This window comes from Neophocaena asiaeorientalis, unplaced genomic scaffold (assembly GCF_003031525.2).
Source record: "Neophocaena asiaeorientalis asiaeorientalis breed wild unplaced genomic scaffold, Neophocaena_asiaeorientalis_V1.1 scaffold318, whole genome shotgun sequence".
Classification (NCBI taxonomy): Eukaryota; Metazoa; Chordata; class Mammalia; order Artiodactyla; family Phocoenidae; genus Neophocaena; species Neophocaena asiaeorientalis.
Window position 1 is genome coordinate 722,935 of NW_020173761.1, and position 26,213 is coordinate 749,147.

Consider the following 26,213-nt stretch of genomic DNA (forward strand, 5'->3'; position numbering starts at 1 on the left):
CCTGAAAGAGAAATTAAGGAAACACTCCATTTTCCATTGCAACAAAAAGAATAAAATACCTAGGAATAAAGCTACAAAAAGATTTGTATGCAGAAAACTGTAAGACACTGATAAAAGTAATTAAAGATGATACAAATAGATGGAGAGATATATCATGTTCTGGACTGGAAGAATCAACATTGTGAAAATGACTATACTACCCCCACAGCAATCTGCAGATTCAATTCAACCCCTATCAAACTACCAATGACATTTTTCACAGAACTAGAACAAACATGTCACAATTTGTATGGAAACACAAAAGACCCCGAATAGCCAAAGCAATATTGAGAAAGAAAAATGGAGCTGGAGGTATCAGGCTCCTGAACTTCAGACTATACTACAAAGCTACAGTAATCAAGACAGTATGGTACTGGCACAAAATCAGAAATATAGATCAATGGAACAGGATAGAAAGCCCAGAGATAAACCCACACACATATGGTCATCTTAATTTTGATAAAGGAGGCAAGAATATACAAAGGAGAAAAGACAGCCTGTTCACTAAGTGGTGCTGGGACAACTTGACAGCTACATGTAAAAGAATGAAGTTACAGCACTCCCTAACACCATACACAAAAATAAACTCAAAATGGATTAAAGACCTAAATGTAAGGCCAGATACTATAAAACTCTTAGAGGAAAACATAGACAGAACACTCTATGACATAAATATCAGCAAGATCCTTTTTGACCCACCTCCTAGAGAAATGGAAATAAAAACAAAATTAAACAAATGGGACCTAATGAAACTTAAAAGCTTTTGCACAGCATTGGAAACCATAAGCAAGATGAAAAGACAACCCTCAGAATGGGAGATAAGATTTGCAAATGAAGCAACAGACAAAGGATTAATCTCCAAAATTTACAAGCGTCTCATGCAGCTCAATATCAAAAAAACAAACAACCCAACTGAAAAATGGGCAGAGGAGCTAAATAGACATTTCTCCAAAGAAGATATACAGATTGCCAGCAAACACATGAAAGGATGCTCAACATCACTAATCATTAGAGAAATGCAAATCAAAATTACAATGAGGTATCACCTCACACCGGTCAGAATGGCTATCATCCAAAAATCTACAAAGAGTAAATGCTGGAGAGGGTGTGGAGAAAAGGGAACCCTCTTGCACTGTTGGTGAGAATGTAAATTGATACAGCCACTATGTAGAACATTATGGAGGTTACTTAAAAAACTAAAGATAGAACTACCATACAACCCAACAATCCCACTACTGGGCATATACCCTGAGAAAACTGTAATTCAAAAAGAGTCATGTACCACAATGTTCATTGCAGCTCTGTTTACAATAACCAGGACATGGAAGCAACCTCAGCTTCCATCAACAGATGAATGGATAAAGAAAATGTGGCACATATATACAATGGAATATTACTCAGCCATAAAAGGAAACGAAATTGAGTTATTTGTAGTGAGGTGGATGGACCTAGAGTCTGTCATACAGAGTGAAGTAAGTCAGAAAGAGAAAAACAAATACCATATGCTAACACATATATATGGAATCTAAAAAAATTGGTTCTGAAGAACCTTGGGTCTGGACAGGAATAGAAATGCAGACGTAGAGAATGGACTTGAGGACACGGGGAGGGGGAAGTGTAGGCTGCGACAAAGTGAGAGTGTGGCATGGACATACGTACACTACCAAGTATGGAATGGATAGCTGTTGGGAGGTGGCCACATAGCACAGGGAAATCAGCTCGGCGCTTTGTGACCACCCAGAGGGGTGGGATAGGGAGGGTGGGAGGGAGACACAAGAGGGAGGAGATATGGGGATATATGTGTATGTATAGCTGACTCACTTTGTTATAGAGCAGAAACTAACACACCATTGTGAAGCAAATATAGTCCAATAAGGATTAAAAAAAAAAAAACAAAACTGGAAGAGCTAGAGTCTTGGTTGAATTCGGGTCCTTGTTTTTATTTTTTTCTTTTCTTTTTTGGCAAGAATGTTTTATAGGTGGCTCTGTATACTTCATATTATATCACAGCAAATGCACATACAGCCTGTTTATCCCACTTTTAGTAATACTTACTTTCCTTAGTGGATTCAAATTCTCTTAGCCTAATCTCTCAAATTTATACTTTCTCATCGACTTTTCACCTAATGGCTTTAGTAGTGATTGGTGGTCCCTGCCTATATCCATTCTTTCATTAGAGATTTTAAAATGGTGATGTTGTCATTGTATAATAACTTATTGTTTTATTACATCTGTTTCTTCTATAATAAAATAACTGTCGCCCACAAATAACAACAACAACAAAATGTCTAGTGGAGTGTTCAGCATCTCTGCACCTGAACCATTCAGCTGTGCTGCACACCCATATTCAGCAAAATGCAATTCCTGAAGATAACTCTCTTCCTTACACAAAGTTAAGAACCATCTAGTGTGGCTTTATCATCTCTTTACTCGGAGTGTGTGTCGTGGGGGAGGTGTGATGGGTTTTAGTTCCTTCACTAAGTAGATTAGGAGAAGAGTCAGGAGGGAATGATTATAGATAAAAAGCAGAAGTTTAAAGACTGAGCTGTTTGCCGATCCACTGTTCAGAGTTCAGAGAGGTGAGGAAGAACCAGGACAGGAGACCAAGAAGCAGTTACAGAAGGAAAACCGGAAAGTGGTGCCCTAAATGCCAAATGAAGAAATTGTTTAAGAAGGAAGGAATGGTTGGCTATGTTAAATGCTGCTCAAAGCTCAAAAAGGTGAGGAGTGAAAACTGACAATCAGATTTAAGGATAAGGACATGTTTGGTGACCTTGAAAACAGCTTCAGTGGAGTAGTGTGGACAAGACCTTTTTGAAATGGGGCACAAGAGAGAATGAAAGGTGAAACATTGGATAGAATGAGCACAGACAACACTTTCAAGGAGTTTTACATCAAAAGGTAAGCTAGCTATGTAATTTACAGTCCAAACGAACACATTTGAAAAGGGTACTATTAATAATTAAACCAAGATTTAATTAAATAATTAAGTGTGAACTGCAAGTGTCATGGCAAACTGAAAGAAATGTTATTTTGTGGAGAAAAGGAGAGACCGAGGGCTATGGCTGGAAGAGAAGTGGAAGAAAAAGTGGTGGTTGATTAGTTTTTTTAAGAAGGGAGAAATAATAGCTAATAGAAATGATCTGGTAGGGAGGGAAAGTTTTATGATAGAGGAGGGAAAGGACATTTTTAGAGCAATTTCTTTGATTAGGGAAGAGGGGATAGTATATTGTGTAAAGGGAAAGGCTGGTTTTAGCCAGGAGCATGGATAGAAGGCAAAGAACATGGGGACAAACTCACGTAGATGAGATGATGTCATGGGAGCTTGTGGAAATTTTCTTATGAAGGTTATTGTAATAGGACATTTACTAAGAATGAGGATTAGGGAGAAGTTATTGGAGATTTTGAGAGAGAGATATGAAATAGTTTTGTTTTTTTGTTTATGTTTTTAAAAGATTTATTTACTTATTTATTTGGCTGCGTCGGGTCTTCGCTGCGGCTCTCGGGCTTCTCTCTAGTTGTGGTGTGCAGGCTCAGTACTTGCTGCACGCAGGCTCTCTAGTTGTGGCCCACAGGTTAAGTTGCCCCGCGGCATGTGGGATCTTAGTTCCCCAACCAGGGATCGAACCCATGTCCCCTGCATTGGAAGGCAGATTCGTAACCACTGGACCACCAGGGAAGTCCCTGAAATAGTTTCATAGGAGAAAGAATGAATGGAGTAGACAAACACAATATGATTGCAAGCACCATTCAGGTCCAGTTGCATTTAATCACCATGTGTTTTAAGTAAGATGGATCAACATGGTTGTGTGTTTTTCTTAAGCCACATTTTACTGTGCAACTCTGGTCATGAAGAAAGCTGAAAATGGGATTTAATCAGGGTTTATTGTTTAGCCAAGTACAATAAAGTTAGAGAAAGGGAAGGGAACTCAGAGTGTATGCACGGGAATGATTTCATCATTAGGCCATTTAATAACTTTTATCATGATGTCATCATCTGACCATATATATCAATAGTTTAACCTGGGATATTGGTTTCATAGGACTTCTGTAACAAAATACCACAAACTGAGTGCTTTAAAATAACAGAAATGTATCGTCTCACAGTTCTGGAGGTTAGAAGTGTGCAGTCAAGGTGTTGACAGGGCCATGCACCTAGCTTCTGGTAGCTCCAGGTGTTCCTTGGCTTGCGGTAGCATAATTCAAATCTCTACCTCTGTCGTTGCATGGTTGTCTTCACCTTGTGTGTCAGTGTTCAGATTTTCCTCTTTTTATAAGTACAACAGTCGTATTGGATTAAGGCCCACCCTAATGACCTCATCTTAACTTGATTACATCTGCAAAGTCCCTATATTAAAATAAGAGCTCATTCACAGGTACTGGGGAGTACTAGGACTTCAACATATCTTTAGAAAGGACACAATTCAACCCGTAATATCTGAGTAAAGAGAGAGAAGTAAGGACATGAGGGGGTAAGAGATGATAAAATAGTTGTAGGATCAATGGATTGTAGATCCCAATAGTACTGAAGGGTGTTTGGAGTTGGGATTCTAGAAATAACGTAGAGATTGGAGGATGGAATGTTTGAAATTGAGATTATGTAGAGGTTAATTAATGGTAATGAAAGATCTATTAATAAAATGATTTTAGGAATGAGTAGCTAACAAAGAGTGAAAGGCAATATCATTGGAAGAGGGGAGACCAGAGAACTGAGAGGGCAGGGCGTTGGATGGTTCATCAGTGAGAATCTTAAAATCCCCAAGATTAACGACAGGAGGAGTCTTAGAGTGAAGTGATCCAGGAGCTAAAATGTTTAAGGATCAAGGAGGAGTAAACTGTGGGGTTGGAAGGTAACATCAACAAGAGTGGGGTAATGGATGCTGTGGTCTGATGGTACAAGATTCAAAGGTGACTTTTTCAAAAGAGGAGGGAGGGAAAATGTTCTGGAAGCATTAATAAATTATAGAACACCTACTCCACCTCCAGGCTCTGTGATATGAAGACTGTGGAAGGAAAAATTGCCACTACTTGAAGCAGGGGCCTTAGGAGAGAGACGGATTTCAGTAAGATAAAGTCAGTAAAAGGAATATTTAAAGAAGACATTAAGGAAATGTGATTTTGCTGATAATTGAGTTCCAGAAGGACTCACGGGGGAAAGGTTTTGGGTGCTGGAGAGAGATGGAAGATTGAATCAGGAAAGGTGATGTACAGATCAGTATAGGGATTAATGGCTGGAGAGTGAGGGATGTGTAAGGAGACCATGGCTTGTGATGAATGACATAAATAGGGATCAAGGGTATAAGGATGTTTGTTCTTTGGGTCCCAGAGATAAAGGCAGTGGTGAGGCTATGAGTCTTAAAGGAAAGAGAAGTGTAGTCTTGCCTGGATCCCATAAGATTTGGAAGTTCCCATTCGATTTTGGCTGATGGATAATACAGGGAGGCTTGCAGAGCATGGTCTGGCTCTAACACATGGACTCTCTCTTGACTGCTTTATAGCAATTATCAATATTCAAAATAATCTTGTATATTCATTTGCTTGTTTACATGCTTTCATTCTTCCACACTAGAAATTACAATCTTTGAGGGCAGGTTTATTGGCTGTCTTCTTCATTCTCACAGCACTGGTGCTTAGAACCGAGCTTGGCACATAGCACTCAATAACTATGTTGACTGGTGAAAATATCAAAATTCCATTCTCTCAATCTAATGATGGGTTTAAAGCCTTCTGAAGACACTCCTTCAATTAAACCCCATCTCCCTCACATCTTCAAACTCTTACTATCAGATCATTTATCAGCATTCAAACATATACTTGTAGGGACTTCCCTGGTGGTCCAGTGGTAAAAAAATCCTCCTTAAAATGCAGGGGACAAGGGTTCAATCCCTGGTCAGGGGACTAAGATCCCACATGTTCTGGGGCAACTAAGCCTGCACACCACAACTACTGAGCCCCACGTGCCCTAGAGCCTGCGCACCACAACTAGAGAAGAGAAACCCCACATGCCACAACTAGATAGAAGCCCGCACGTAGCAACGAAGAGCCTGTGGGCCACAACGAAAGATCCTGCCCACATGCCTCAATGAAGATCCCGCGTGCCAGCAACTAAGACCCAATGCAGCCAAAAATAAATAAATAAATAAATGATACACCTTTTAAAAAATATATACTTGTATTTCCCATCCTTAAATTAAAAAACAAAAAACTTCTCTTGAGCCTTTGTGTCTCTCCAGTCTATCTCCAAGATATTGTTCCAATCTTCTTCATGGCCAGACTTCTCAGAAGAGTTACCTAAAACAAGCTGTCTCCACGTCCTCACATTCTCTTTATTCTCAATGCCACTGCAACCTGAAGTTCCACTCCCACCAACACTAGTCAACTGAAACTGTTTTTGTTATCATTAGCCTCTATGTTGCTATATCTAATGAAAATGTGCATGTCTTCAACTTATGAGACTTTGTGCAATTTTGGACACAACTGAATACTCCCTTCTTGCTCTTGGCTTCCATGATTCCAACACTCTCCTGGTTTTCCTCTTAATTCATTGCTTGTTTCTTTTATATCTCCTTTATTTTCTTCTCTATCCAACCTTTGTGTGCTGGAATTTCATTTTTCTCTTCTTAGGTAATGCTATTCATTTACTGTAGTTTTAAATATCTTCTATATGCCAAGACTTCCAAAAATATATCTCCCGCTCAGACCACTATTCTGAACTTCTTAACATCTTCACTTGGATGTTTCATAGGCATCTCACACAATGTTCAAAATAGAGCTCTTGGTCCTTCTTTCCCTTTCTCTTCTCCCCATGTTAAGATGCAACATGATAATCTTTTGGTGTCTCTCATTTTAGTAAATGGCACTACCACCCACTCAGCCGAAAGTTTGGATCTTTGTTTCTCCAGTCTCCCTCAACTTATCGTCATATACGTGCAATCCATCAGCTTGTCCTATTGAGTCTCTCTACACATATTTCCAATTTATCAATTGCTTACCATTTTTATTTACACTTCTTCCCAGTCCAAACAATATGATTTCTTACCTTCAATAGCCTCTCAGTTTCCATCCTTGCCCTGCCTCCCATCTGCTGTTTTAAAGAGCAACCAGAATGATGTTCTTAAAATAGAATGCAGATATGTCATTCCTCTACTTAAAATATATCACCGATTTTCAATATACTTAAAATAAAACTCCAAATCCCTAACATGGCTCATGAGACTCAGCACAATCTGACTCCTGCCTCATCTAACTTGTGTTTATCTCCAGCCTTAAAGAAATGTTCCCATGTTGTTCCTTCTGTCTGTAATGCTCTCCTCCCAATTCTTCACCTGTCTAAGCATTGTTTTCAGGTAGCAGCTGAAATGTCATTTAAGCCTTTGGTTTTTAATATAATTTGCAGAGATACTTATCAAAAACAAGTAAGTAGACTTAACTTTGTTTCACTTGATTACCAGCTCTTTTTTGAGCTGCTTTGATTCTTCTCTCAGTCATCTGCAATATTTTCAAGAAAAAATTTCAGGACAGGTATATGGGTAGTATAGTTTTTCGAAGTATTTTTATGTCTGAGAATATGTCCTCATAAAAACTCATAGTTTAGTGGGTTGGGTTTTTTTTAATTTTTATTTATTTTTGGCTGCGTTGGGTCTTTGTTGCTGTACGTGGGCTTTCTCTAGTTGTGGTGAGCGGGAACTACTCTTTGTTGCGGTGCGCGGGCTTCTCATTGCAGTGGCTTCTCTTGTTGCGGAGCACGGGCTCTAGGCGTGCAGGCTTCAGTAGTAGTGGCTCACGGGCTCTAGAGCGCAGGCTCAGTAGTTTTGGCTTAGTTGCTTCGCGGCATGTGGGATCTTCCAGGACCAGGGCTTGAACCCATGTCTGCTGCATTGATAGGTGGATTCTTAACCACTGTGCCACCAGGGAAGACTTTTAGTGCCTTTTAGTGGGTTTTTTATTTTGGGGTTACAATATTTTCTCCCTCTCATGAAAGAGAGGGACTGTTCGTTGCCTACCCAATAGCCATTTCCCCTTCTTCCTTATTAAGAGAACTCTGGTTTTGTTTGGGTAATCTATCGTTCTCCACCCAGTCATGCACTATACTAACTAAGCCAACTGCATTGCCCTTATAAGTGATTGGCTTAGGAAAGTGTATGTGACACAACACTAACCAGTGAGATTCTTCTTCTGCTTGATGTTGTCATGTCTACATGTAATGCCTGGAACTTCAGGACCACCTTATGAACAAGAGGATGATTAACTCAGGGCAAGACTGATCCCCTGAGCTTGGCAAAGAATGATGGAAAGAACTTAGATCCTTAAACTACTAAAATAACCAATCTCAGAGCCAATTTAGAAATTCTTATGTGAGATAATAAATCTGCTTTATTGTTTATATTAGTTGTGTTGCGTTTTCTATTTCTTGGAACTAAAAATTTCCTGGTACATAACTTTAACTCTATATGTTATTCCATTGCTTCTTCAGGGAAATATGAGGTCAGCATGATTCTTGTTCCTTGAAATATAACTTGTTTTGTTGACTGATTACTAGAAATACTTTTTAAAAATATTTATTTATTTGGTTGTGCCAGGTCTTTGTTGCAGCTTGCCGCCTCCTTAGTTGTGGCATGTGAACTCTTAGTTGCAGCATGCATGTGGGATCTAGTTCCCTGACCAGGGATCGAACCCGGGCCCCCTGCATTGGGAGGGCAGAGTAGTCCTATTCACTACACCACCAGGGAAGTCCTGCTAGCAATATTTTTAAAAATATCTAAAGTTTTAAAATGTCCCGACAGCATGTGTAGACGTTGGTCTCTATTTTTCTTGGCCCTTGGCATTTTAACTTGGCAGATTCAATTCTAACACTGAAAGTTTTCTTCAGTTATTTCAGTAATTCTTGCTTCTTTTCCTGATCCTTCTGCTGATTTTGCTTTAAATTTATGGCGACCGAACACTCCTAAGCCGTCAGGGCTGCCTTCTAATCCCTCTATATTCACAGGTCTACTCTTCAACTATTTTATGCTTCTCTCCTCTTTCCACAAACCTCCAACACTCCTTCTCCTCTCCTTCCACTCAAGCCCATGACTTTGATTATTATTTCACTGTGAAGATGGAAATAAAAGAGAATTTCTACAGTTGTTGGTCTTCTCTGTCCATACTCACTTCCTAGGTGATCTCTTCCAGTCTCATGGATTTAAATACCACAAATGCACTGACTAGTCCCAGATTCCTATAACTAGCCTTAACTCTTCCCTGGACTCCAAACTCATATATTCAACTTCTGGGTATTTCTTAGTCTATACTTGGCGTCACTAGGCTTACCATGCACAGAGAAGGAGACATCAATTTTGATAATTTGAGATTAGTACCTTTCATCAAGATTTTCTATTTTTTAAGTGTAGAATTACATGTGATATTTTTTAAAAATTTTGTTTGGATGCCATTAGTTTTTACTTCATTTATTTTCTTTCTTCCTATTGTATGATTTCTCAGAGAAAGGTTTGAGGTTGTTTCACTTTAAAAAAGATATTTACTAGTCACAGTCATTCAGGATCTATGTTAGCCATTTTCAGGTGTGTAATTTAATAATTTTGGTGAAAAAAAATTATTTTTTCTTCTAGTGATCATTTGAAAAGATGTTGATAAAATATATGCTTTATCTCTTCTATAATTTTACCAGCTTTCAGTATCATGCTTATTAGCCTTTAGCTTCTGCAATCTATTTTTTTATGTTTTGAAAATGGAAACATCTGTACATCTTCAGTCTTCTGGCAAGTCTTGTGTTCTTCTCCATTTCTCAAAATTACTGACAATGATTCTATCATTACACCACCTAGTACTATGTTTTATACCCATGGATGTAATTCATCCATGGCTGAAGACTTTAACCAGTTTAAAGGAACTATGTGTATTCTTACTATGCTTCAGTTGTCTCATAATCATGTTTATTTAACCCTCTTAAATTTGAAATTTTTTCTTAATGAATATAAGCAGCACAGTAGTTAATAATAGTTTACTGCCTCAGACAATAGGCTTTTCCATCTATTTTTTCTACATCCAGTAAAAATATCCAAAATGATCTAATTATCATTTTTGTTTTAAACTGTAGTAAAGAATACATTTTAAAGAAAGATTAATCATCCTTTTTTGCCTATTATTGTATTTAAATTTAGATAAATTGTATGTTTCAATGGAAGTTATCAAACATGATTATTTTTCTCTAAACATTACGCCATTCTTCAAGATTAAAAATGAAAGAATTCATAAGGATAGACATATAGATCAATGAAACAGAACTGAGAATCCAGATATGGACTCACACTTATGTGGTCAATTGATTTTCAGTAAAGGTATCAAAGAAAGTCAATTGGAAAAGAATAGGCTTTTCAAGAAATGTTTTTGGAATAACTGTATATCCACATGGAAAAGAAATGAACTTTGATCTTTCTTCAAACCATACACCAATATTAATTCAAAATAGATCACAGACCTAAATGTAAGGGCAAAAACACATACATCCTACAGAACAAAGCATAGGAGAAAACCCTTCATGACCTTGGGACAACACACAAATAACATGAACCATAAATTTAAAAAATTTTAAGTAGACTTTAAAAAAATTAAAATCTTTTGCTTGTTGAAATCATTAAGAAAATGAAAAGACAAACTACAGCTTGGGAAAAAGTATTTGTAAAGCATATATCTGACAAAAGACTTGTGTCCACATCTAATTAAGAATGTTTACAACTCAATAATGATATAAATAACTCAGTTTTAAGAAACGGGAAAAAGATCTGTACAGATACTTAACAAAAAAAGATGCTCAACTTGATTGGTCATTAGGGAAATGCAAATTATAACCACAGTAAGATACTCCTATACACATGTTAGAATTTCTTAATTTAAAAAGACTGAAACATCAAGTGTTGGTGAAGATATGGTACAACTGGAACTCTTATACATTGCTAGTGGAATTGCAAAGTGGTGCAGGTACTGGAAAACAGTTTTGTCAGTGTCTTAAAAATTGAAATGTACACCTACTACATGACCCAGCAATTCTACTCCTATGGGTTTACCTAAATGAAGTGAAAATATATGTCCACACAAAGATTTGTACCCAAATGTTCATAGCATCATTATTCATAATAACCAAACAATAGAAACAACTCAAATATCTAGCAGCTGGTCCATGTATAAACAAAATGTGGCATATACATTCAACAGAATACAACTGCAAGGAAAGCAGAATAAACTACTGATATACAGAACAATGTAGAAGTATCTCAAAAACATAATGATAAGTAAAAAAATGAATGACACAAAACACATATGAAATATGAACATGAAGTTCTGGAAAAAGCAAAAATGTAACAGCAGAAAGCAGATCAGTGCTTGCCTTGTGGCTGGGGGTGAGGGACAGCTTGACCACAAAAGGGCATAAGGGAATTTGGAGGGTTGATTAAAGTGTTCTAAAACTTATTTCTGGTTGTGGTTGCACAACTCTATACACTCACTAAAACCATACTACTTTACACTTAAAATGGGTGAATTTTATGTTATATAAATATGCTTCAAAATGATCTTAAACGTGTATACATTAAACCTTAAGGGGGGTTAAATCCTTAAAAAAAAAAGGATTGCTATGCAGCAAATAACTTGTTGCTGATAAGCATCAATTAAAAATGCCTAACAGGGCTTCCCTGGTGGCACAGTGGTTGGGAGTCCGCCTGCCGATGCAGGGGACGGGGGTTCGTGCCCCGGTCCGGGTGGATCCCACATGCCGAGAAGCGGCTGGGCCATGGCCGCTGGGCCCGCACATCCGGAGCCTGTGCTCGGCAGCAGGAGAGGCCACAATGGTGAAAGGCCCGCGTACCGCAAAAAAAAAAAAAAAAAAAAAAAGCCTAACAATACATGTTCTACAAAACATAATTATCTCTGTGCAGTACAGTTTTAATAAAAATCTTAATCGTATTGTAAATAATTTGATACCTATCATGATTTGAGTAACAGACAATGAATTGTGGGATTATGAATTTAATATAATAGTAAAGTTTCCAGTAAAAGTCATTTATGGAGTTTAGTTGTCTCTTAATCTCATATGTCTATAACAAATTCAGGAATGTGTAAGTAATCAAAAATGTATTTGTACAGCTAATTTTGAGATCACAATGTCTATACTTTAAAATTATAGATATATTTTTAAGGGAAATGTTGGTTAAGTCACCTGAAAAATATAGTACATTATTTGCCAAAATTAATAGAATAATTTACACATGGAATAAAAATGTATAAATGAATAAATCTATATTTAGTTATTTATTACTTTCATCATCTTTGGCTCCTCTACCTAGCTTCATCTACTCTTAGAAGAAGAATACATTTTTAAATTTACTTCTTGTTCTGGACCAAAACTTCTCTATGTCCTTCCATGTCTCTACAAATGACCCAATTTTGTTCCTTTTTATGGCTGAGTAATATTCCATTGTATATATGTACACATCTTCTTTATTCATTCCTCTGTTGATGGACATTTAGGTTGCTTCCATGTCCTGGCTATTGTAAATAGTGCTGCTATGAACACTGTGGTGCATGTGTCTTTTGGAATTATGGTTTTCTCTCAGTATATGCTCAGTAGTGGGATTGCTGGGTTATATGGTAGTTCTATTTTTAGTTTTTTAGGGAACCTCCATACTGTTTTCCATAGCGGCTGTATCAATTTACATTCCCACCAATAGTACATGAGGGTTCCCTTTTCTCCCCACCCTCTCCAGCATTTATTATACGTGGAATCTAGAAAAATGGTATAGATGATCTTATTCGCAAAGCAGAAATAGAGATACAGACATAGAGAACAAATGTATGGATACCAAGGGGGGAATGGAGGGTTGGGAGGAATTGGGAAATTGGGATTAACACATATACACTCTTGATACTATGTATAAAATAGATAACTAATGAGAACATACTGTATAATAACAGGGAGCTCTTCTTAATGCACTGTGGTGACCTAAATGGGAAGGAAATCCAAAAAAGAGAGGATATATATATATGTATAGCTGATTCATTTTGCTGTACAGTAGAAACTAACACAACATTGTAAAGCAACTATTCTCCAATAAAAATTATTTAAAAAAAGAATTAGGAGGAATATAGGAAAATAGGAAGATGAAATACTACACCTCTTTAGTCCTATAAGATGGCACCTCTGCTAGATCTTTACTCCAGAACATTAGTGGACATTCATTGGACAATTTACTTGCAGGTATATAGGCAAGAATTATTCTGCATAGCAATGTAAGTTCAGTTATCTAGAACTTACAGAGTTCTGAAATAGCTTACAAGCAACAAAAGGCACAGAACCTCCACATAATCGGAATCACATAACCCAGAAGAGTGTGCCCTAAACAGTGCAAAGTTCTCCATTAAAGCACATTCCCCCCTCTACAATCCTAAGAAGGGGCTATTTACCCAGATGATCAAAGATTTTGTTCAGATAAATTCATTTTAAGGAAGTTCCTGAAGGAAACAGTGAAATTATTTATTGGTTCATAGAATTGTCTTCCTGGGAAAGAATTTCCTGGAGTAAATTTAAAAGTCATGTTGACACAGGTGACTTCAGTTCTCAGTACCAGTACTTAAGCTGTATGGGTGTGGGTGGTCTCAATTTTCTATCCCAGGATGGGGGTGAGGTGAGGAACCCTGTTATCCTCAATTCCCCCTCTCTTCATATTTGAAATGCCTCATCCTTCTCTTAGGGGCCTAAGATTTTGTAAGCCAAAAGCCAGGAAGAGAACTTGAGGTTATTTACCAGGTACCTCCTTTGAGAAATGGGATACTTTATTTATTTATTTATCGTGGGAGATGGGTTGCTGAAGGTGAGGAGCAAAGGGAAAAGGGAATGGGAGAGGAGGATTTTTTGTTTGTTTGTTTTATCTTATCACATTCTTATAAGTATAAAGTGATGTATATCTAGAGAAGAAGGTTATACAATGGAGTGAATTTTAAATGTTTTATGTGGGGGGTGTTTTTAATGTGTTGATCTCTTTCATAGTGTTTTAAAAAATTAACTATTTTAATAATTATTATTTTAAAAATAATAAATAATTACTAAAAGAAAATTTAAAATTAATGATTTTAATAATTATTTTTAAAATTAATTATTTTAATAATTATTTTTTAAATTAATTAATTAATTTTTGGCTGCTTTGGGGCTTCGTTGCAGTGCACAGGCTTCTCAATGAGGAGCACAAGCTCTAGGCATGCGGGATTCAGTAGTTGTGGCATGTGGGCTTCCATAGTTGTGGCTCACAGGCTCTAGAGCATGGGCTCAGTAGTTGTGGTGCATAGGCTCAGTTGCTCTGTGGCATGTGGGATCTTCCCGGACCAGGGCTCAAACCCATGTCCCCTGCATTGGCAGGTGGATTCTTAACCACTGTGCCACCACAGAAGCCCAGTTCATAGTGTTTTAAGAGAAGTAGTTCACTGAGTCCCTACCTACCCTAGCAGTTTGAATGTCTCAGTAATTTCTTTCCCCATCCTTCCCAAATTCCCTGGACTCTCTGGAATCTTCTCTATGCTGCTTCCATAATTATACATACTAGAAAATAGTTTCATTTTTTTCTTTTTTCTAGACTCTAGGTGTTTACAATGTTTTTCTTATCAAGTTGGGCTTCAGTAATCATCTTTGCTTATAGGTTCCTTTACCTAAAACAACATATTCTAACCAGGAAACATACAAGTGAAATATTTCTTTCAGTTCGCATATTCTGTACATGGTTTAATTCTTTGTTCTCCTTCATTCATATTCTTAGAGCAAACTTATTTGAGTCAAGTAAATATCTGTACTTTTCTATTAGTGCATGTGATCCTGTTTATTAAATGGACACTTCATAGCTACTGAAAATCATCATAAAACTGGGCTGCCACAGACTTCTCAGGCTCCTTCTAAGTTTCTGAACACATAGAAATTGCCACTTGTCATGGTCTTTCAACGAAAAGAGAAGGCTAAGCCGTCTGTATTTGGTTTTTAGCTCTCAGAGTGTTGAAAATGAAGAAATATTGTACCATAGTTACAAAATTATAACATATTTTAAATGCTTATGTTTCACAAGAAAAAAAACAAAAAAAACTGGGCTGATAGTTTATGAAAAGCAATTCCCTGATTGAGAGAGTATTGGGGGGGTCCTTACCTTTCCTCTTTCCTGTTTAGACTAGGTCCCTGCAAAAGTACTGAGAGTTTCATATACTTTTATGTATGAATTATAGTAATAATGCATTTATTGATGTAGTATTGATTATTGATGTATTTATTAATACTACCACAGTATTTTTCTAATTTTACTGTTTTTCTACATGCGTAGGAAACACATGCATACACATACATGTTTATACACATTTTGGATTTCTACGTCAAGCTATGAAACTTAAAAGTTTGACTCTAGTTTAGAAACAAAGCCTTGAGTAAAATTAATTCCAATTACTAGGATGTTTAAAATACTCAGAATTCCCCCAAAGAGAAAATTTTTATGATCCTCATAAACAATATGATCACATGGATACCAAAGGGAAGTAATTTCTCCCTGATTACTGTTGACTCTCAAAGGCGGTGAAGGAATTAACTCAAACATTTTGGATTACTTTATTACAGAATTGTAGTTGTGTATCCCTATAGGAAGTACAAATTTCTTATTTAAAATTTACCTTCAACATCAAATGTTTCTGGATAACATTACATTAGATATGGATACTATAAAAATTGTACTAAATAATAATATAAAATGGATATTTAAAAAATTACTTGTTTAGATTTAACTGGCATTTATCACATATCTACTAAGAGTCAAATGCCTTCACTTTTTTTTTTTTTTTTTTTTTTTTTTTTTGCGGTACATGGGCCTCTCACTGTTGTGGCCTCTCCCGTTGTGGAGCACAGGCTCCGGATGCGCAGGCTCAGCGGCCATGGCTCACAGGCCCAGCCGCTCCGCGGCATGTGGGATCCTCCCAGACCGGGGCAAGAACCCGCGTCTCCTGCATCGGCAGGCGGACTCCCAACCACTGCGCCACCAGGGGAGCCCCTGCCTTCACTTTTTAAATCTCATTTAATCTGATCCACAAAACATCCATCAACCCTCTTATGGACTGTACTGTGTCCCCTCTAAATTCATACATTGAGGTCCTAACCCCCAGTACCTCAGAATATGATTGTATTTGGAGATATGGTCTTTAAAGAAGTAGTTAAGTTAAAATGAGGTTATTAGAATGGGCCTTAATCCAATAAGACTGGTGTCTTTATAAGAAGAGATTAGGACATATGCACATAGAGGGAAGACTATGTGAAGCATAGGGAGAAGGTGGCCATCTATAAGCCAAAGAAAGATGCCTCAAAAGAAACCAACCCTGCCTTCAACTTGAAGACCCTAGTCTCCAGAATTGTGAAGAAATAAATTTCTGTTGTTTAAGCCACCCAGTCTGTGGTACTTTGTCATGGCAGCCATAGCAAACTGATAAACTTGTAAAGGTATGTATTACACTTGTCTATGGACTGATGGCTCTAGAAGTTTTCCAAGCTAAGAAGAGGTCACACCAGGATTGAAACCCACGTCTTCTGACCACAGTTCTAGGTATGTGTGTGTGTGTTTAAATTACAAAACTGTAATTTGTGGTATAAGAGAAAAAGTGCTTTGGAAAGCATTTAGGTACCAATGTAGAAGAAGACACATTTAGTCAGATAATGTTAGCTACTGAGTCCAGGAAAATCTCACAATTATTTCCCTTCTGTTCTTGGCTGAAAATCCAGCCCAGCTTGGTCCCCCAGTTGGCAGGCTTGGACCTCAGCTGGGTAATAGAAAGAAGATGGTCCATGAATTTGGAAGGTGGGAGGACTTTGGATTGTGGTAAATAAATAGAGAATTAGTTGCACATGTTTCTTTGTTAGTGTAATAGAATTAAAAAGCATATGTATGCTGGACGATTATAGTTAGAATTAACTTCATTTTTTCTCATGCAGCTTAGCTTTATTTTCAAGTTGTTTCATGCAGCTAACTCCCATTCTTATTCATTGATCCATAAAGTATACATAGACATTAAAAAACATACAAGCCATGGTTTATTTATTTTGTTTTTTTTTCATATGAAGAAAGAGGGAAGCTCCTTTGAAGTGGGCAAATATCATCAATTAAAAAAGGAATCAGAAGAACGTCCCTGACGGTTCAGTGGTTAAGACTTTGCCTTCCAATGCAGGTGGTGTAGGTTCAATCCCTGGTGGGGGAGCTAAGATCCCACATGCCTCACAGCCTAAAAACCAAAGCATAAAAAAACCCAGAAGCAATATTGTAACAAATTCAATAAAGACTTTTAAAAAAATGGGAAAAGAACTCCTATTAAAAAAAAAAAAGAATCAGAGAACATAATGCAAATGAAAAAGCAACTTCATTTTTAGAAAAAGCATTTGTATAATACTTTATATAATTTTGAAATTAAGAACATTCAATAACAATAATACACTTAAATTCCATAAACAATAAAAACGATTGGGAGATGTGAGTGAATTATTACAAGATAGGAGCAGAGGTAAAAGAAAAGATGGCAGGAGGTAACATAGGGATTTAGTTCTGAGAGTATAATTCCCAACTGCCTTCTAAAGAGCAAAGTGTACAGATTTCCAAACAGTGTTCTTCATGGGACACTCTTTTTCCACCTTCTGCTTCCCTTTGCCATATATCTCCCAAGTCTCAGTTTAAGTATCTCCTCTGGAGACAAGTCTTCTGCTCATCTAAAGAAAGGATCTTTCTTGAGATATGAGAGAGTTAGAGATGATTTGCTGATGGGAAGCATTCCTTTCTGCCCAGGCTGGGCATATTTGGCTGCCTGAGGGGATAATTTGATTCCAGGCTCCTGCCCTCCTCGCCCCTCTAAACAATCAGGCCAAGCAAAGAAGTAGTATCCGCCAAAAGGGCTTTAGAATAAGTCACTCCTAAATCTGTAGGCTTATGGCTCATGGACCAAAACCTACCCATGGCCTATATGGCCAGTAAACTAAGAATGGTTTTTTTCATTTTTATTTTTTTCTTTTATTTATTTTGGCTGCGTTGGGTTTTCCTTGCTGCGCAGGCTTTCTTTGGTTGCGGCGAGCAGGGGATACCCTTCGTTGCAGTGCGTGGGCTTCTCACTGCGGTGGCTTCTCTCTTGTTGCAGAGCATGGGCTGTAGGCACGCAGCCTCCAGTAGTTGCAGCGTGTGGGCTCAGTAGTTGTGGTGCATGGGCTTAGCTGCTCCGCGGCATGTGGGATCCTCCCACACCAGGGATTGAACCCATGCCTCCTGCATTGGCAGGAGAATTCTTAACCACTGTGCCACCAGGGAAGTCCCTGCATCTTTAAATGGCTTAAAAAAAGTCAAAAGAAGAATATTTTGTGACACGTGGAAATTATACAAAATTCAAATTTAAGTATACATAAATAAAGTTTTATTGGTTCACAGCCACACTCTGTTTTGAATATTGCCTATGGCTACTTTCATGCCACAATGGTGAGTTGAGTAGTGTGATAGAGACTGTGTGGCCCACAAAGCTGAAGATATTTACTCTCTGGCCCTTTAATGAAAAAGTGTGTGACCCATGTGTAGGAGAAAGACAGAAGTAGAGGATGGGGCGTAAGGAGGAGGTATTAGCCCTTGAGAAACATGAGATGAGATTCCAAAAGTGCATATTACATTCTTTGTGTCTTCTTAGTCACCCCTCTAGATATTGTGTAATAGGTTTATCAGGATGCTAGCTCTTTTCCTCAATGGAAAATAAATAGAGATGGTAAAAATTATTTATTTTTTGGCATTTCAGGGGCTTCTCTCTGTGAGAAATAGTTTGGAGACAAGACTACATTTTTCAGTGGGCTGTGTACTGGGTCACCTGTGGGGCACACAGGTTTTCAAAGGTAGTAGCACATAGGCAGGGGGGCTCTGAGAGAGGAGGAAGTTAATGATAGAATCGGCAGGATGGTGGTGGAATGTTGTGCAGTGTGATGTGATGGTCTTGGGGGAAACCCTTACTTTTCCACGTCAAATTTCCCTAGGGGGGAAGAAACTTCTGCTCCTTTTTCCAAGAGGGAATTGTATTATAGCAAACACTTTTGCTTTCTTTCCCTACTTGCTTCCATTGGAATCACTTTACCAGTGGGTGGGAAAACTTTCCTTTAAAACAAGATACAGGTTCAATGCTGGCTTGTTTTCTCTCTTGCAATGCCTGTCTCATGGATCACTAAGAAGGGCAGTAGGCTTTCTTCTGCTACCTAACAAGATGGTGGGCATACTTGGGCATCAGTACCTGTCTCAGGATGCTTTCCAAAGGCAGCCCTAGAAACCTATCATTCTCTCTGATCTTCTGATTCCATTTGTGAGACATGCTTTAGGCTGGCTGGCTATATGAATTTTCAGATCTAACTTTCTCCACAGACAGGTCTCAGGATGCACATTTACAGAGAGGAAGTTCCTAGTCTCATTTTCAGTCTAGTTTTAGTATGGATCCCTGCACTTTGTGGGATATTAGATACTTACCTCATCCAGATAATAAAGATGACACTAATGAGATGCTCATTTGGTTCCTTGTGTCTATTCTCAGTCGGTTAGAACCTGGAGAAGATGGGTGATTGAAGGACATTCCATGGCCTTCAACATTCATGACCATAAATTCAGAAAGACTGCAAACATGATGATATGCTTGGTGTCTGGGTTTCCTCAGGAAGATGATGAAGGGCAAAGTTTGTGCCATGTAGGTAGGCATGAGGAGACAAACTTAAATGGAATGCAGAAAGCAAGAACTTGGTGTTCTATTCAGATGTCTAATATCTTCATAGTATTCTGTAACCTGGAGCTGCTAACTTCTGTCCCACAGCCTATCACAGTCCCAGTTATGCAGAGTAACTAGAGCTCAAGATGGAGAAAGTAGATATTTTCCAAATCCACTCCCTAAATCACAGAGTTATCCTATCTTAGCTCAGCTGATAACTTGATGCTATAAGACATCATCTTCTCCTCTTCCTCACTGCAAACAGACCTTGGTATGCAGTTCTAAGATTGATCTTGATTCATGTTCCTTTACTTTATGTTTCCAAAGGCTTCTTATACTTGCTTTGTCTTTTGCTTTATCTCCCTTTTCTAGTCTCAACCCCTAGTCCCTTTTTTTATTAGTCAACCCCAAGAGGAGTGACTTGCAATAATTCTCAACTTGCTTAAAAGTATACAGAATTACATCTGTGTATATCAGACTTTAGAGTAAGGGATTCAGAGCTTCTGCAGGAATTATAATATCTAGTATATATATAGATAATATTATGCTATTATGTACCAGGAACAATACTAGATTCTTTACTTTGTCTCATTTAAGCCTGACTGGTTTGTATAAAACATATATACAATAATATCTAACAATATGTAATAAACATGCATAATGATATATATATATACACAGTATATACAGCATGTGTATATATACACAATATGTTATATATAAAAATAAATAAAAAGAGAAAAAATACTCTAGTATTGTTCCTGGTACATATATATATTTACTATAATTAATACTATCCATTGAGAATAGCAAAGATAGATTTTGATGAATAAAAAAGGCTCAATTAGAAAAGTGTGGAGAATAAATATATTTTTATTTTTGTTATTAAAACAGAATAGAAATTGATCTCAAATTTATCCCCATACTTGATTTCTAGCTTCAATTATGCATATAACTTAATGGACTAAGACCATATTTCATCATAGGCATACAATGTAAGGCCAGTGGAGAGCATCAGACATAACTTCATTTTACATACGTGCCAACTGAGATCTAGCCTGTGCAATTGGTTCCCAAGATTCTCTGGCTCTTTCCACTACACACAGATGCAAAATACCTTGATGAAATCTGGATGTTTAAAAAAATCTGAATTGTTTTTTTTTGGCCTCTCCAGATTTTTGGAAAAATGTTTTCACTTTTAATTTGCATGTTAGTTCCCATGCAGTCAAGCCTTTGTCCTCTTCAACAAGAAACTATGATGTAACTTCAAACAAAGAGTTTGAAGTTGAAAACTGGCTTGGAGTATCATATACCACTAGAGTAGCTGGAACTGTGGAACTGATTCTTGGAATAAATCATTACTAATGGTTTCCCATTGGGGGTTGACCCTTCTGATCACTAACTCAGCCATGGTGAAACGTTGCTTCTCAAAATTGTGGGTTCTTTTTAGCTCTGACCAACTGAATACTTATAGTATATTCTGGGATACATGTGTTTTGCTTAGGTGGCAACATTAGGAAAGTGGAAGAAAGATTTCTGTGTGCCATTTTCAAAATGAAATTAATGGCTCCTTACCTCTTGTTTCTTTAACTGGTCTGCTAGTCCCAGAATATCAGGAATCATATTATTATCATATATAATATCATCTTATTATTAAAACAGATTCAAAAACAAAAACAAAACAAAAACCCACTAGCTCAAAATCTACTTCCTTCAGGAAACCTCCCATAAGCAACCATAATATACCTAACACTTTGAACCATTCAAATAAAATCTCAGAATACTAAATTTCATTAAAAAATTTTAACATATACTTTGGTTGTTACTTATCTCAATGTCTTTTAAGTTTTCTCCAGTTATTTACTTAAAATTTCCGCCTATAGCAGGCAGTCATGGATTTGAGTCTTGGCTCACTTTCTAGCTCCATGATTTTGGGCTAATCAGCGTCGTCATCTGTAAAATAAGGATAAAAATGGTACCCATCTCATGGGATTGTTATGAAGGCTGAGATAACATGAAAAAAACTTAGCATAGTACCTGGTACCTAGTAACCGCTCATCAAATGTCTGTGATGATTATTGTCTGTCCATTTTATTTTTTCATGGGGGCAGTAAGGTATATGGGGAAGAGCACGGGCTAGCAGTGAGTCAGTTCTCTGGTCCAGTTCTGTCAGCCACTTACTATGTGCAGCATCCTGAGAAATTTAATTAACCCTTTGACCCACTATTTCCTCATTACCGAAATGGATATATGGTAGTAATATCCAGTTCACTGAATTGTTGTGAGGAAACTGCCCATTATGTCCCTTTCCTCCCAACTGATTACCAACAAGTTAACATTTATGAAGTCTATTCCAAGGGCAAGGCAACGCACAGGGTGTCACAGGAAGTTTCAAAAGAAAATAAATGCGTGTTCTCCATCGCGGGCAAGGAGAGCAGCTAACAAAATCAAGCCAACCATGCACAATGAATTGCTGATGAATATGCAAATTAAAGTGGGTGTCTAATCCATGCTCATTTATATTTTTTCCCAGTGTGAATGTGTTAGAATTTTCAATGAGAGCCTTTTTCCTGGTATTTTCACAAGTCAGCAGATCCTCAAAGCCCAACTGAAATAGAGGACTGATGAAAGACCTTAGGAAAACTGGAACAGTCACAAACCATTCCAGTGGCCAGTGTCACAGAAACTAGAATAAAACAAACCTCTTCTTTCTAAGCAAGGGCAGGTCTCAGTAGTCTCTGGAGGTAAACGGAAGGACGAAAACCGGTCCAGTCACCCGGACACCGACATAAGCGGTGGCAGAGGGCTCCTTCCCAGCATCACGAGCCTCCCATCCCGGACATGGAGGATTTTCCTCAGCGTCGTGACTGACCCGAGGAGTGGCGCCGGCGCCCGACCGGCTGAGGAGTCGCAGCGGCCCGGAGAACTCCAGTCCTCACACGGTTAAATCTCTCCCAAGGAGACTGGAAGAGGGAGGGTCCCCCCCCACCAAAACCAGGAAGGGCGGGGAGGAAGACCCGAAGGGGAAAGGACTCTGTGAGGGAGTCGGTGAGAGACTATGGGGAAGGACCAGGAGCTGTTGGAAGCTGCTCGCACTGGAAATGTGGCTCTGGTGGAGAAACTCCTGTCTGGCAGGAAAGGAGGGATCCTGGGCGGTGGATCCGGACCCCTGCCCCTGTCTAATCTGCTAAGGTAAGGACTGGAACCGGCTCCGGGTCTGCACACCTCGTTGTGCATCGTGATGGATACGTCCTGCGCCTCATGGTTGTTGCACCTGGTGGCTGCCAGCGATTCATTCTTAAATTAGGTAGGAAAACAGAATGTGTGTATGGAGAGGAGGCATGAACCTCCCAGTCAGATTAATGCCTTAGATTCTTTGACTAATTTTAAGATAGCCTTCCATCAATGCGTCGGTAGCTACTTTTCTCTGAGCTGTGGTGCAGAACTTATACATGTACTAGTGTTGCTGGAAGAATTTCTGCGTTTTACCCTCTTTACATAAGTGTTTATTATATATTTTCTGCTTCGAACCCGGTCTTTTTTTTTTTTTGTCTACATAAATGAAATTGGCAAAGAAGTATTGCGTGCGTGCAATTATTCTGCAAAAGCCACAGCCTTTGGTTGCTGCTACCCTTCCCTTGCAGAAGGCATTTGCTGTGCTGTGGGATATGATCCCACAAAATGAAGAAAGTGAACCTTCTGATGAGATGTCATCAGTACAGGGTGTGTGTAAAACTTGATGAGGCAGGTTAGGTAGCCCCAGCAGTACTTTCAGCCACCTGGACATGGCTGAGTGAAACTTGGTTATTATATCTCAGGATGAAGGATGCCTGGTCGGGATTGGGAAAGTGTATATGGAATATAGTAGAGGCCTTTTAATGGGAAGATGTTCCAGGCGAGACTAATATTGCTTGGAGAATCTTTCTAAGATGACATTTTAAAAAATGTCAAGGTCTTTATTCAGCAGGCAGTACCTTGGAAATAGCAGTGTTGATTTGCATGTTTGAAAAAACAATTAAAAGTTGAATTGATGGGCAAATGAAATCAGTTGTGAGGGAGGAAGCCTGAAGAATATTCACTAGATAAAATTCAAGGAAAGCTATTTAGTTTCTAAAATCATGGCTATTCAGTTTACCCTGGATAATTTTGGCGGCATCAATCATCATTCATATCTTTACCCTAAAACATCTCTTAGACAGCTCAGCTGTACTTTAAAAAAATTTTAAGCTCAAGTGATTTTCTTGGTTTTTAAAAACTGTTTCTTGCTACTCTTGACAGGTGCTTAATACAAACTTTTGGGTGATGACATTGTTCTTTACACAAGTTTTCATATGTTGTGGTGGTCAGATAAAGCAGTTATTTACAGTCCTGGCCAATAGGGTAAATGAGAATATTTCTATTACAGTGTAATGACTTTAGTTGGAAAATAGTTGATAGGATTTTAGAAAACTCCAAGTGATCATCTCTACTTGTTGACAGTGACATTTTATTGGAATGACAGTTCACTTCAGAACAATGAATATTTATGGGACATTTTTTTCATTAGGTCTTAGAAGTGATGACTCTTGTGTGTACTCCCTTGTTGAGTAATTTTCACTTTCAATCAGAAGTACATGGCACTTTTCATTTTTTCTGCATCCTGTAGAACCTTGACTCATTTTATTATCTGGACTGTTGCCATGTCACTGTTTTAATTTTTCAAAATAGCTCAGCTCTCTGTAACTCCATGGGGGATTTTGAATCTAATAATGCCAGCCCTTCCAGATTGCTCTCTTTAGGAGATATGAGGGAAAGGAGATGTAAGGTAAAGGACTGAGTTTGGATGTCATTGCTGTTGTGAGTATGTATGTCTTCTACAAAGACTGGCCAAAGAGTTAAATCACATCCTCCAAAAAAATTTTTACAAGTATCAAATTGAAATATGTTTTTAAAACATGTACTTCAAATTTCTTTGTCTATTTCTCATTTGGCTCTATACTTTGGACAAAGAATAGAGTATCATTTATCATTTCTAATTTTACTGATGATACAAATAAGGGTCAGAAGAAAGTTAAGTACTTCTGGTTTTCAACTGTGGCAGGTAAAGAGCTTAGAAGTCTTTAAAAAAATCACAATTAGACAATGTGTAATATTTCAGATTATAGCTCTAGTAATTGCCCTTAGTCACAGGAAGTGTATACAGAAGCAGTTTATTTGACTATAGTTTTAAACTGCAGGTAGAATAAGTATGTTTGCCAGTGGGTCATATCAGTGATAAAAATAATTATGGCTAGAAACCTGTATCCTGAAAGAGGTTTCTAAAAATAATCAATTTCTTTGGAAAAACACTAAAGAATTCTTTGAGAACAGTGCGAATTTTGGTTAATTTCATTGAGATAAATGGTGTTTTAAAAAGCTTATCTTTGTGATAGAACTTAAAGGTAAACATCTTTTAAATACCTTCTCAGTTGTGCCATTTAAAAAAAAGAATAGATGTCAAATTTTAGGACTAGAATAGCAACTATTTAATGTTGGTAAACATAAATAAAACACCAAAATTTTGACCCCAATGTACTTCTTGAATGAGAGGTTTTCTCTTTTGCTGGTTTTGTCAGAGGTAGCAATAGTAGCTCTACAATGAGAATGCACATAGAAAACAAAACAAAACAAAACAAAAAACCTAAAAAAAGTGTGTTCATTAGAGTAGTTTGAACTAAGCCGTAAAACATCAAAATCAAAACCAATAACCTTTAAACTTGCATTTATCTATCTCATACTGAATAAATAACTAAAACAGTGCCTTTGAAGAAAATGAGAATTGAAATTATATTCTTTTGGTGATCCTTTGCATAAAATGAAATTCCTAAGAAGGCACATTTTATTTAGTTGTCACTTTATTTCACAAATGATTGTCATCAAAAGTTTATTTACAGGATAATAGGTAATTATCCCTCTTCCTTCAAACATAATGGCACTTCAAAATTTTAAACTATTTTGGAATGAATTGTGGAGTAGGTGTGGTACTCCCCTGCCCTACTTCATTACTTGTGTTGTGTAGTAATAGGGTCGGAACCGGTGCTAAATGCGTGTGTCATCTCATTCAATTCTTGTATCAACCTTAAGATGTTGGTCCTCATTTCTTAGATGAAGGACTAAAGAGATAGGAAGATTAAGAACTTGCCTAAGGTCACATAATTAGTAATGGCAAAGATTTTAAGTTCTGTGATTCAGATTTGCCTTACTGCGTCTTAAGTCTTACTCATTGAATCTGTTTTATTTGCAAAAGTTTAAGGTACATGGCCAATTAGATAGTCTAATCTGAACACTTTTTTGCTATGAATAATAATTTAATTTAAAAATCCTTAAATTTTTTTTTTTTTTTTTTTTTTTTTTAAAAAAACCCCCAAAAAAACTTTTAACTTCCCTTTGAG